Source organism: Corvus kubaryi, unplaced genomic scaffold (assembly GCF_017639235.1).
Source record: "Corvus kubaryi isolate FWS band 111438036 unplaced genomic scaffold, C.kubaryi_AGA036_p1.0 65483, whole genome shotgun sequence".
NCBI lineage: Eukaryota > Metazoa > Chordata > Aves > Passeriformes > Corvidae > Corvus > Corvus kubaryi.
The window spans coordinates 56,488-66,725 of record NW_024582041.1 but is presented as its reverse complement, the minus strand read 5'-3'; positions in this window follow the sequence as shown (position 1 = coordinate 66,725).

The window sequence follows — 10,238 nt, the reverse complement described above, 5'->3', positions numbered from 1 at the left end:
TCCCATAATTGTGAAAGCAATGTTTTCCCTGACCTAAAAAAAAGATTAGATAAGCAATCCACTCAAAGGATTGGTCCACCTCAAGCCATGAAACATGTCTGAGCATAAACTGGCAGGAGAAACATAAGAAACTTCCTTACTGAAACTGAACAAGAGTTAAAAAGGATTCCTTCCAGCTTGATTACCAAACGAAAAGCACACATGTAAAAAACACTGTAAGATAAAATCATGTAGCCTGACAAATTTGGTATTTTCAAATAAACTAAAATTTTTCATTACAAGAACCTCTGCAGCAGGCTTAAACAGTCTCTGCTGCCAACAACCTATTTTAAGCAAGAATAACTATTTTTTTCATCTTACACATGGAGGAAGCACTAACACTTACCTATGCGCAATCTGATGTACAAAATGCGTACTCAGTTTAAATACCATGTCTTTATGTGTGGGAACAATTTAGGTGGTGAGGTTTTGTTCCCTATGAATTTGTTCTCAGCCAAATTGAAGCTTGTGTCAATACATAAAACATGCATGTCAAAGATTTATTTGGACTCTGGCATGTCACACTGGAGGTAGACTCACTATGAACGTAAAATACCTAAAGGTAGAAGGGTATCTGCTTTTGACACTGGATTTATTTCCCTTAGTATTAAAAACAGCCTAAGACCCTTGGACATCACAGCAATACACAGAAGTTGTTTTCCAGAGATCACAGGACAAACAACAATATTATTTTCTCTCCTTTGATCACTGACCTAAAACTAATGTATTTTGGGGAAAAAAAAAAATAAAGCATATTGAGTAATTTAGTGATCAATTAAATATATTTTCAATAATCTTTTAGATTATTTGAGCAGTTAGCTTCTCCAAACTACTAGTTAGAAAGATTAATGTTGTAGACCACTTGAAAGCTGGCACTCTAATTCTTCTTACAGTATAAACACTCATTTCCTATCCTGTTAATATGTGATTGATGCTGAGCTACTCTAAATAAATCCTCTACCATATTATTCAATTAATATTTTCTACAGTTTAGAAATGGATGATTTAAACCGTGATGCTTCTTTTTCATGAATGCTTGCAATTCATGAAGCTATGGAAATATTTGTTTATTATTCCTTGAGACATAGTATCAACCTCTTTATATTTCTGAATGGCTGAATGCCACTAATGCAAGCATTACACTCCATGCAGGTGATTCAGTCATCACTCTGTATTTAATCATTAATGCATTAGAGCAGCAGGCTGTGCCCAGCACGTTCAGGTGAATGCACGTTGCTCAGAGAGGCTGCTGAATTACTGCAGCACTGCAAGCAGAGTGAGAACTGATGGGCACAGAAGTTGGAAGACACTTCTGGGATGTCCAGGGTAAGCTGCAGCAGATTGCCCATCCCCACTCTCCTCCAAGGGTGGAGACTCCACAACTGCACTGAGCAACCTGCTCCAATGTTAAATCATCCTCACACTGAAAAAAGTTTTTCTTACATTCAGATGGTGTTTTCTGTGTTTCAGTTTGTGCTGAGACAGTGAACAGGCACATCAGAAGTGAATGTACAAGGCACAGGCAAGGTGAAGACAGGCAGTACTTTAAAAAGAATATTCAAATACATACACGAAAAGTTGGTGTGTAAAAGAAAATTACGATCCCCTTCTCCACTAAAAGCCTCCCCTCAGATTTTAGAACATTTCTAGAAAACAAATTATGTTGACTTGATTGTCTTAAACACTTGTATGTAAGGACTCGTGCATTCTGGCTGTTACATGTTAAGAACAGCAGCAGCTTGTTGCAACTGCTACGACAAAGTGACATCTTCATGAATAGGACCCCCAACAAAAAGCCAATGAAATTTCATTTTTAGGAACGTGGAAAAAATTCTCATTCACAACCACAGATATGGGATAAGATGATATTAAAACAATAGCATCTTAGTCAATAGTCACTGTATTTTTTCCTTGCAGATACACCATTTTTCTTCCTCACAAATATTCCTAGATTTGGGGGATATTTACATCTTCTTAGTACCAGAATGAACACTCCCTCTGTCTGTGTTAATATCTCAGGAAATCCAGATGTGTGGTGGGTATTTGCCAAGATCCTGGTTAACTTTCTTTTAATTTGAAAAATCTTTCATATGAACAAATTGAGTGATTTTACCATTACTTACTTCCAGTCTAGACCTGGTGCTTAATACAGACAAGCTAGAAATGTCATGACCCACTGGAAAAGGTATCTTTTATTTTTAAGGCAGATAACTTCTTTTGAAACTGATTTGCTTTTGGGAAAGCAAAGACAAAGTAATAATTTTGTTTTATAGAATGTTTCAGTGGACAGGTCTTAAACTATTTGTACTGTAGCTTGAGAAACAGTAAGTAGCTGCATATCCTGAAGAAGTACAAGATTAATAAAATAAGCACCAACCATTTCCATTCTGCAGAAATGGAGGAGTACTGATGGTATTTTTATGTTAGATGCTTACATATTACTTTACCTATAAAAACAAAGTGAGCATTATTTAACCTGTGACTGACAGGTAAAAGACCAAGTACTACTGCTTTTAAGCTGACTAAACCAGAGGAGGGTCCAGAAGTACTTGAGCAGCTCTGATGCCCTCAAAGCACCACCTTAACAGTAAAATTGTTAACACATGAGTCTGAGACTAGTATAAGCAGCATGATGCAACAACCCCAAAGAGCAGGTAAGAATTTCTCCAGGAACACAAGAACACTTCAGCACAGAAGGGAAAAGCCAGTTGTTGCAAAACTTTGTCTTCTTATTTCCCATTCTTCAAATATGTATTTTCTTTATTCTATACTTAATTTGGATCTCTCATTGTATTCCACAACAATTTGCTTGTTTAGCAAGAAGCTGTGAAACAACAGCTTTTGAATAAGAGAGCAATGTACATATATACATATAGAGTTTGTATTTGTAATTCCAGAAAAAATAAGTATTAGCAAGTTGTCTCTCTAAAATATTCAAAAAGGTTACAGAGCACAGATCAAGATCTACTCATGTATGTGATTATCCTTGTCTTTCACAACATGAATAAAATACACTAAAGAGATCATAAAGTAAGTAAGTAAGTAAATAGCATGAAGCAATGTTGATCATGACAGTATTCTCCATATCCCAAGGATGCAGGGTTCTGGCCCTCAGAACATAAGCATGGCTTGTGCTAACATCTATGTATTAGCAACTGCCAACTCAAGAGGCCAGCACAACTTTCAAGCTTGTCTATGGGTACCTCTACAGACCTAGATTAAAGATCCACTACCTTCACATGACCGACAAGTCAGGGTACATTCATAATAGAGAATTCAAATCAGATTCCTATGTTGAGGCCTCTACTGACTGGAAGAAGACACAGCTCCTGGCACAAAACTCCAGCTTCCTCCTCAACAGGTCAGTATTAATCAACATGCTGTTCCCTTGCAGTATTTATTGTTTGGGAGCTTGTGTAGCAGCAAAAAATCAAGAACAGGGAGTAAGAAGAAAGGAGAAATTGACCAAAGCACTTATTTTAAGCATGCAACACACTGTGTTTTGAACTTCCTATCCAGGCATTACCTAAGGCTCATGTTTTGACTTTTTCCTCAAGAGCATATTATTATAATTTTTTGCTAAATAACTCCACAGTGACGCACACTTCTGTTACATCTCAAGGTCACGTCCGGTTTAGACGGCGCAGCTGCAGCGGCTCACAGGAGCACTAACAGGTAGCAAAGGTCCCGTCACGCTTCCGAGGCTCCCCGCGAGGACACGGCACGCACCCGTGGGCACGGGCAGGGCAGCACGCCGCACCGAGCTCTCCCACACAGCGGGGCTCAACGCCAGCTGCGAGAATTATAAACATGACGTGGTTTTTTGGATCACGGAAGAACGTTAAGTCGTTTCAAAGAAAGAAAAGTTATTAAATCAAAGTAACGATGCGCCCCGGTACAGCCGGGGTTAGGGAGCCCACAGCGGAGCGCACCTGGCGGCCGCGCACGGCTGTGCTCGGTGCGAAGCCGTGCGGGGTGACCTGTCCCTGTCCTCCGGGGCCGGCCTCCGTACGGCACCGCCGCCCGCCCTCAGCCAACCACAGCCCCCTCCCCGCGGCGCCCCCGCCCCATCCCGAGGGGTCACCCCAGGGTCTGAGGCCGCGGCAGTTCGGCGCTGCCGCCGCCGCCGCCCTCACCCCGCGGCCCGGAGCGCGGCCCCGCGGCCCGCCCGCCCCCGCCCCTCACCGGCCAGCTGAGTCACGAAGGCCTCGGCCACCAGCGACATGTCGCGGAGGGAGGGCGGGCGGACCGAGGGCACGCACAGGAACTGGGCGCCGCGCCCCCGGCGGGCCAGCGACTGCATCCGGGGCCGGGGCGGGGCCCCGCGGCTGCACCGGGGCTGCCGGGCGCGGGCGCGGAGCGGTGCTGTGCGGGGCCGGGAATCTCCGAGCACCCCGGCCTGGGAGCGACAGTCCCCTCCGTTATCCCAGCCTGAGGGCAAACCCCCGGGAACTCCCAGCGCGGCACTGCCTGCTCGGCCTCTGCGCCCTTAGCTTGGGCACAGGGACACAAGGAAACAGAACGACGAAATGCCTCCCGAAGCGTCTGGGGCAATAGGTTAGAACTAAAGGGTACAGCTGCCTTTTTCTTCATCCCTAGTTGGGAGTCTTAATTCCAGAAGACAAACTCTGCTTTTTGGAATGTACACCTTGCCTTTAAGCAACCATTAATTTCTTGGTCTTATTTCTATCACATAAAGACTATTTAGGTGTTGGAAAATGCTATAAAATTACATACCCAGTATGTTGATTGCAGAGAAGATAAAGGATATGTGAATTACTTGTTCCATTATCCTGCAGTGCCTCTTATTCCTCATTTCTTTAGCCACACTTTAGTAAGAATATCTCATTTTATCAAGTATGACTGACTTTACCGTGAAGGACAGATAGCACAACATTTCAGTCCTGTAAAATCTTAAATATTTTACGTACAGAAGACGTGGGATGTATAAATGTATTAATGTTTGTAAAGTATGTGAAACTCCTCTGGTGACACTTACTACTGAATCATTCTTCATGTGAATACATTGAATATATTTTTCCCATAATAGTGGAAGCATGCTATTAGAGCAGTAGCAAAAGCAGAAGAGCCAGTGAATGCATTGGAACAATGGACTGAGGACTTAAAACAGTGATGTGGAAGAGAACTGAACTGATTATTTTTAAATGCTGATGAAAGCTCCATTTCTAATTACAGCTGTAAGTTGAATAGCATTGAAATTACAGAAACTCTGAGCAGTCTTGAGAAGCTGAGTGGCTTTGTATTAAGAGATTGCAAGAGTCTAAATTAAGCTGGTTTGTGCTCTTTGGGTCCTTTCATCACCAGCAGTACTTAGAAGGCTAAAAACACAAGCCATGGGGCAAAAGGCTGAGCTTAAACTAGGGATAAACTAGGTCAAATCCATATATTAGCACCCAATTAAAAAAGAATGTTTCTCTGTAGAGCTCAGTTTGATACAAAGAAGTCATCTGCAGAAATGGAGGTGGATGATGCAAACTAAATTAGGGAACAAAAATCAGGAAGTAATCTAGCAAGTATGAACAAATAAATATCAACAGAAATCTGCTGCCAGATCCAAACAGTTAGCCAAAACAGGAGGAAAACTGAGTGATGCTCAGACCATGCCTCCAACAAGTGGCAGAACACAGACGCTCAGGCTTCTGTCTCTGGGACAGGAGATTGGGGCAGTACTTTTGTCTCTGCATTCCCTGTCCTCCTCCCTGCTCCCACTAAAAGGACTGTTTCAGCAGAGTACCTTGTAGGAAATCCTCCAGGGAGATCTCCAGTGACAATAGATAGGAGCAATGAAACTGACTGCATCCCCACCTTCAATTTATTCAATACACCTCTCTCCTCCCTCAGCTTTTCGAGGAAATGCATCATTCTTGTAAGCCTGGCTTCCTGCAGGGTCTGCATGTGAATTGTTTCTTCAGATGGCCTCACCATTAACAAATTTCTTTCTGGTAATTCTTGCTCCATGCCATGGAAAGCTCCCTAGCTTCCATAGATTGTAAAGGCTTCACAGCAGATCTCAGGGTGCTGGTCCCTCTGATTTGAATGTAGAGAAGGATGCGCTTTCGGATAGGATTTCAAGGGAAACTGAAAGCAGAATTGCACTGTCCCCTGGGCTTTGCATTTCAGAAGGTCAGCCCTTGATGAGGGGTGCTTACACGGGCACACCAAAAAGGTGGAGCTCAGTTTTCTCATAGCCCATCTCTCCACATGGGCTGCCCTTACCATGTAAGGTGTTAATTCCTAGGGTTAAACTGTCCACGGGTGAAGCAGGGCTAGGACACATATACAAGCATTCCACTTTAAATAGAATGGAACTTGAATAGGATTAATATTCTGCCTAGGAAAAAGCAACTGTTCTTATTAGTTCCCATAATGTTATTTAGACAACTTTTAACATCTCTGGTTCTCTGTTAATATTTTACAAAACCTATGGCTAACAACAGTGCATACCTTTACCTGCATTACGAGTCCTTTGCAGATACAATTGTTAGGAATATTTTGCAAAAGGAATTGTGAGATGGCAATGAAAGACTTTTGGTCTTGTGCATTTTTTCAAGCTCTTTGCTTTGTAATGCTATTGCTGGCCATTCAAATTATAGTCTAGCTAGCCATATATATGACAGTAGATAAGATTAAACAAATCACCAGAAAATTAAGGCATTTAACTTAGTTTCTCCAAAACTGAGAACACTGCTAGGTGTCACACACAGTTCTCGAGTTTATGAAGCACATTATGGGCTAAGTCCAGTTTAAGGTGGATACAAGAGTATTGTATCACCCCAACACTGATAGCAAATATTCCTCTTCAGAGCACTGTTGAGGTGATAGAGGACACTGCAGAGTTGATCTGTGTTGCAGTATAACCTTTCTTCATCACAAGACAACAAGCTGGGGCCACATGCTGCTCGACAGACCTCATCAGAGCGCTTTCTCAGCACACAACTGGGGACATCTGCCCAAAACACTGCTCTGCATTTCTGTGGAGCAGGTCTCTAACAATTCAGGCCTTTCCAAGACACAGGAGGAGTGCTGACAGTCACAGATTCAATTAGCAACGGTTCTGTCAAGGAGAACTGTGCAGAAATTTTGTTTATGGGTGAAATGTCTGAAGGCTGCTTGTGTGGTACGGCTGGAGTTTTGAGGAAAGGCCAAGCAGTAAAGAGACATGGGGGGAAAAGCCAGCACTGAAATGCCTTCTCCTTGCCTGGCCCACAGCCAGGCTACCCCTCTGGTGTAACTTAGGGCATCCTGGGGGCTGCTCAGCATTATGCTGCCTGTCAGTGTCTTTAAAGAGCTATTATGGCTGCTGGAAATCTCTACAATAAAGGAAGACTTGAGTAAGTCCTTCCCTGCCAACACATCCAGTGCCAGGCAGCAGCAGGAGGGTGTTTCTAGCATGACTTCATGCCAGAGGTTCTCTGTACACTAAACAGTCTGGCAAAGTACACAGACCAACAGAAACAGATTAATCTGGACTAGTATGATCAAATGGATCTCATAAAGCATTTAGTGTACTTTTAAGGCAAGCGTTTGCCTATCAGCCGTTTCATGCAATCCACTGTTCAGTATGAGGAATGGTGCCAAAACTACTCAAGCATGAGCCAAGTTGCAAATTTTTCAGTTACACGCACGGTCCTCTGAGTTTACTAAGGAGATACCATTTTATATGGAACCTGAATTCAAAATTGAGGCCAAACTCACCTCTGTAGCTCCAATGCACTTCCTTGGGAAGTTGGCATGAATGTTTTGTGGTAGTGTCCATGATGGAGTAAGAAATAATGTTGGGTTTATGACAGTTCAGGTGTACCTTACAATAGATTTTCATTCTAATAAAATGAATTGCATGCCACTGACAGTATTCCCTTATTTTCATAATCAGGTAGGCTCAAAAGGCTCTAATTGTTGTGTAAACAAGATAAGATATGATTTCTAGGAACATCCATCTATAAAAATGCAATAGTCAGAGTATTAACATTAACCACTTTGCATGTAAGGAAGATCTGCATACTTAATTGACGAACAAAATAATGCTGATGCATTTCCAGCAACCTACATGAAGATAGAAAGTGTTTATTAGAGTTTTAAGAGATACAAGAATAGCATTTCTGAAAGAAAATAGGGAATCACAAACTGTATGAAAGCCATTAGATTAATCATTTTCATCTCCTTTTCTCAGCTCCTTTTCTGCCTTCTTTTATTCAGCAGGGTCAGATTTTCAGGGATGCCAGGTCTACTTTAGCACAGCTGTCATCCCTGCAGCTGCACTGAGTGGACATCAAAGCAGCTGTGCAGAAACCCAAACGTCACTATTTTATTCACTGGAGGTGTTACCAGCCCCCAGGCTCTTGCATATCCCTGTCATTCCCAGCAGCTGCTGAGGAAGCTTGCTCTGTGCTCTGAAATACCCAATATCTCGAAGTCAGACCTTGATCTTCCCAGCTTTACCTGAGCTTTCCCAGAAGAGCTCTGCAGGTGGGCAGGGAACAGCCTCTACAGCACATCCCAGTGCTCTCAGCCCAGGACAGCAGGCACCTCCATGGGGACAGGGACATCAGCTCACAAGTCAGAGTCCAAGTAAGGAGGAGCCATGGGTAGGCAAAGAGGACAATGACCTGGATTGAGCTTCAAATAGATCCACCGGGCCATTGGAGGGGAGGGTGTCCCAGGTGGGGCCCAGGACCATGACAGTGTCTCAGCTGCCCATGGAGCTTGTTTCTCCATGCAAGTGGTGGATTTAGAGCAGTAAGTTTCACATAGCTTATGCTTTATGGGATCAGGATGCTTTAAAACAAAATCTCAGGTCAGGGGGACCTGCAAGCAGGAGCTTCCAGAAGGGAGACAACAGCTTTGTCCTGGTTTCCCTGCCTGTGCTACTGCATAGGTCCACGCTGCCTTCCTCTACCCTTCCTGCCAAACTCTGCCTTTGGTTTCCTTGAACTCAACCTGTGTTAACAGGCTGGTTCCATACTTCTCTATCTTTTTTTAATCCCTAGTTGACCAGACACCAACAAGTCTTTTTTTTAAAGCATGGATCAGGACTGCATTGTCAAAACAGCATGAATGTCAAAGCAGCAATTATGACTCCAGCTTGCAGTAGCAATGCCTGTAAAGGTTCATCCTGATATTTGTGTAAATCATACTGTAGCAAAATCTAGATCCATCTTGTTAATGAAAATAATAATTGTTCACAGTTTGACTGTAGGCACTGGTTAGGCAAGTCTTCTCAAACTCTACAGATGTTATCTGGAAAATTAGGGAGCTGCAATTGAACTCAGTTTCTGGACAAGCATGAGGAGGAGGTTTATTAATTCATCAAAGTTCCTTGTGAGAGGGTCTAAATCCTTTTCTGGAGGCCAGTATAGAAGGAATTAACTTTTTTCTTCTTCTGTAGAAATGATCAAAACTGCCTAGCCTGCATGGAGGGAAGAGGCAGCTGTAATGAATTATTTATCTGCAACGCCCTGTAAGAGGGATGCGCCGTGATTAATTGTAGAGCTGGGCAGGAAATGGTTGCCTTGTCCCAAAAGATTTTTTGAGATTAAGGATGTGTTGCTGTTCCACACCAGGATAAAACCAAAATCCCTTTACAAGATCTTGGAAAGGGAGAGGGAGCAAGACCCACCTACAAAACCCCCTCGTCAGTCATATGCATAGAAGTCTTAGAACACCTGAGAATAAAGTTTGGTAGAGAGTTAATCAGATCCAAACCATCCCATTCAACCTCCACATCCCTGGGAAGTGCTTTAGGGAGACCAAAATGGAGGAGCAGGGACATGAGCCTTGTTGATCTTGCATGAATGCCATCACTGCTGAGCCAGGATGGGGCTTAGGTCTTGGCTTTTCATGCTGTTCATTTCACTTCAGCAAAAGAGTTGTGACCAGTTCTACCTGATTACTCAGTCCTTATAGAAGCAACCCATTGTTTATACTGACTTTTCCATTTTTAGAGCTAAATGCTGCAGAGCTGAATGATCTTTTATAAAATTTTTACCTCTGAATGGGAAACCTCCTCTTTTAAAAAGCTTACATGGAAGTGACTTTATTTTCTGAATCATTTCCCCCACGTGCCTCATAGATAAGAAGTTTTCTCTAGTGGGTTTTTTTTCCAACACCCCCAGTTTAGGCACTTAGCCTGACCATATCGAAGTGCCATGCTATATTTTTAAGGGAGGCTGAGAACTGAT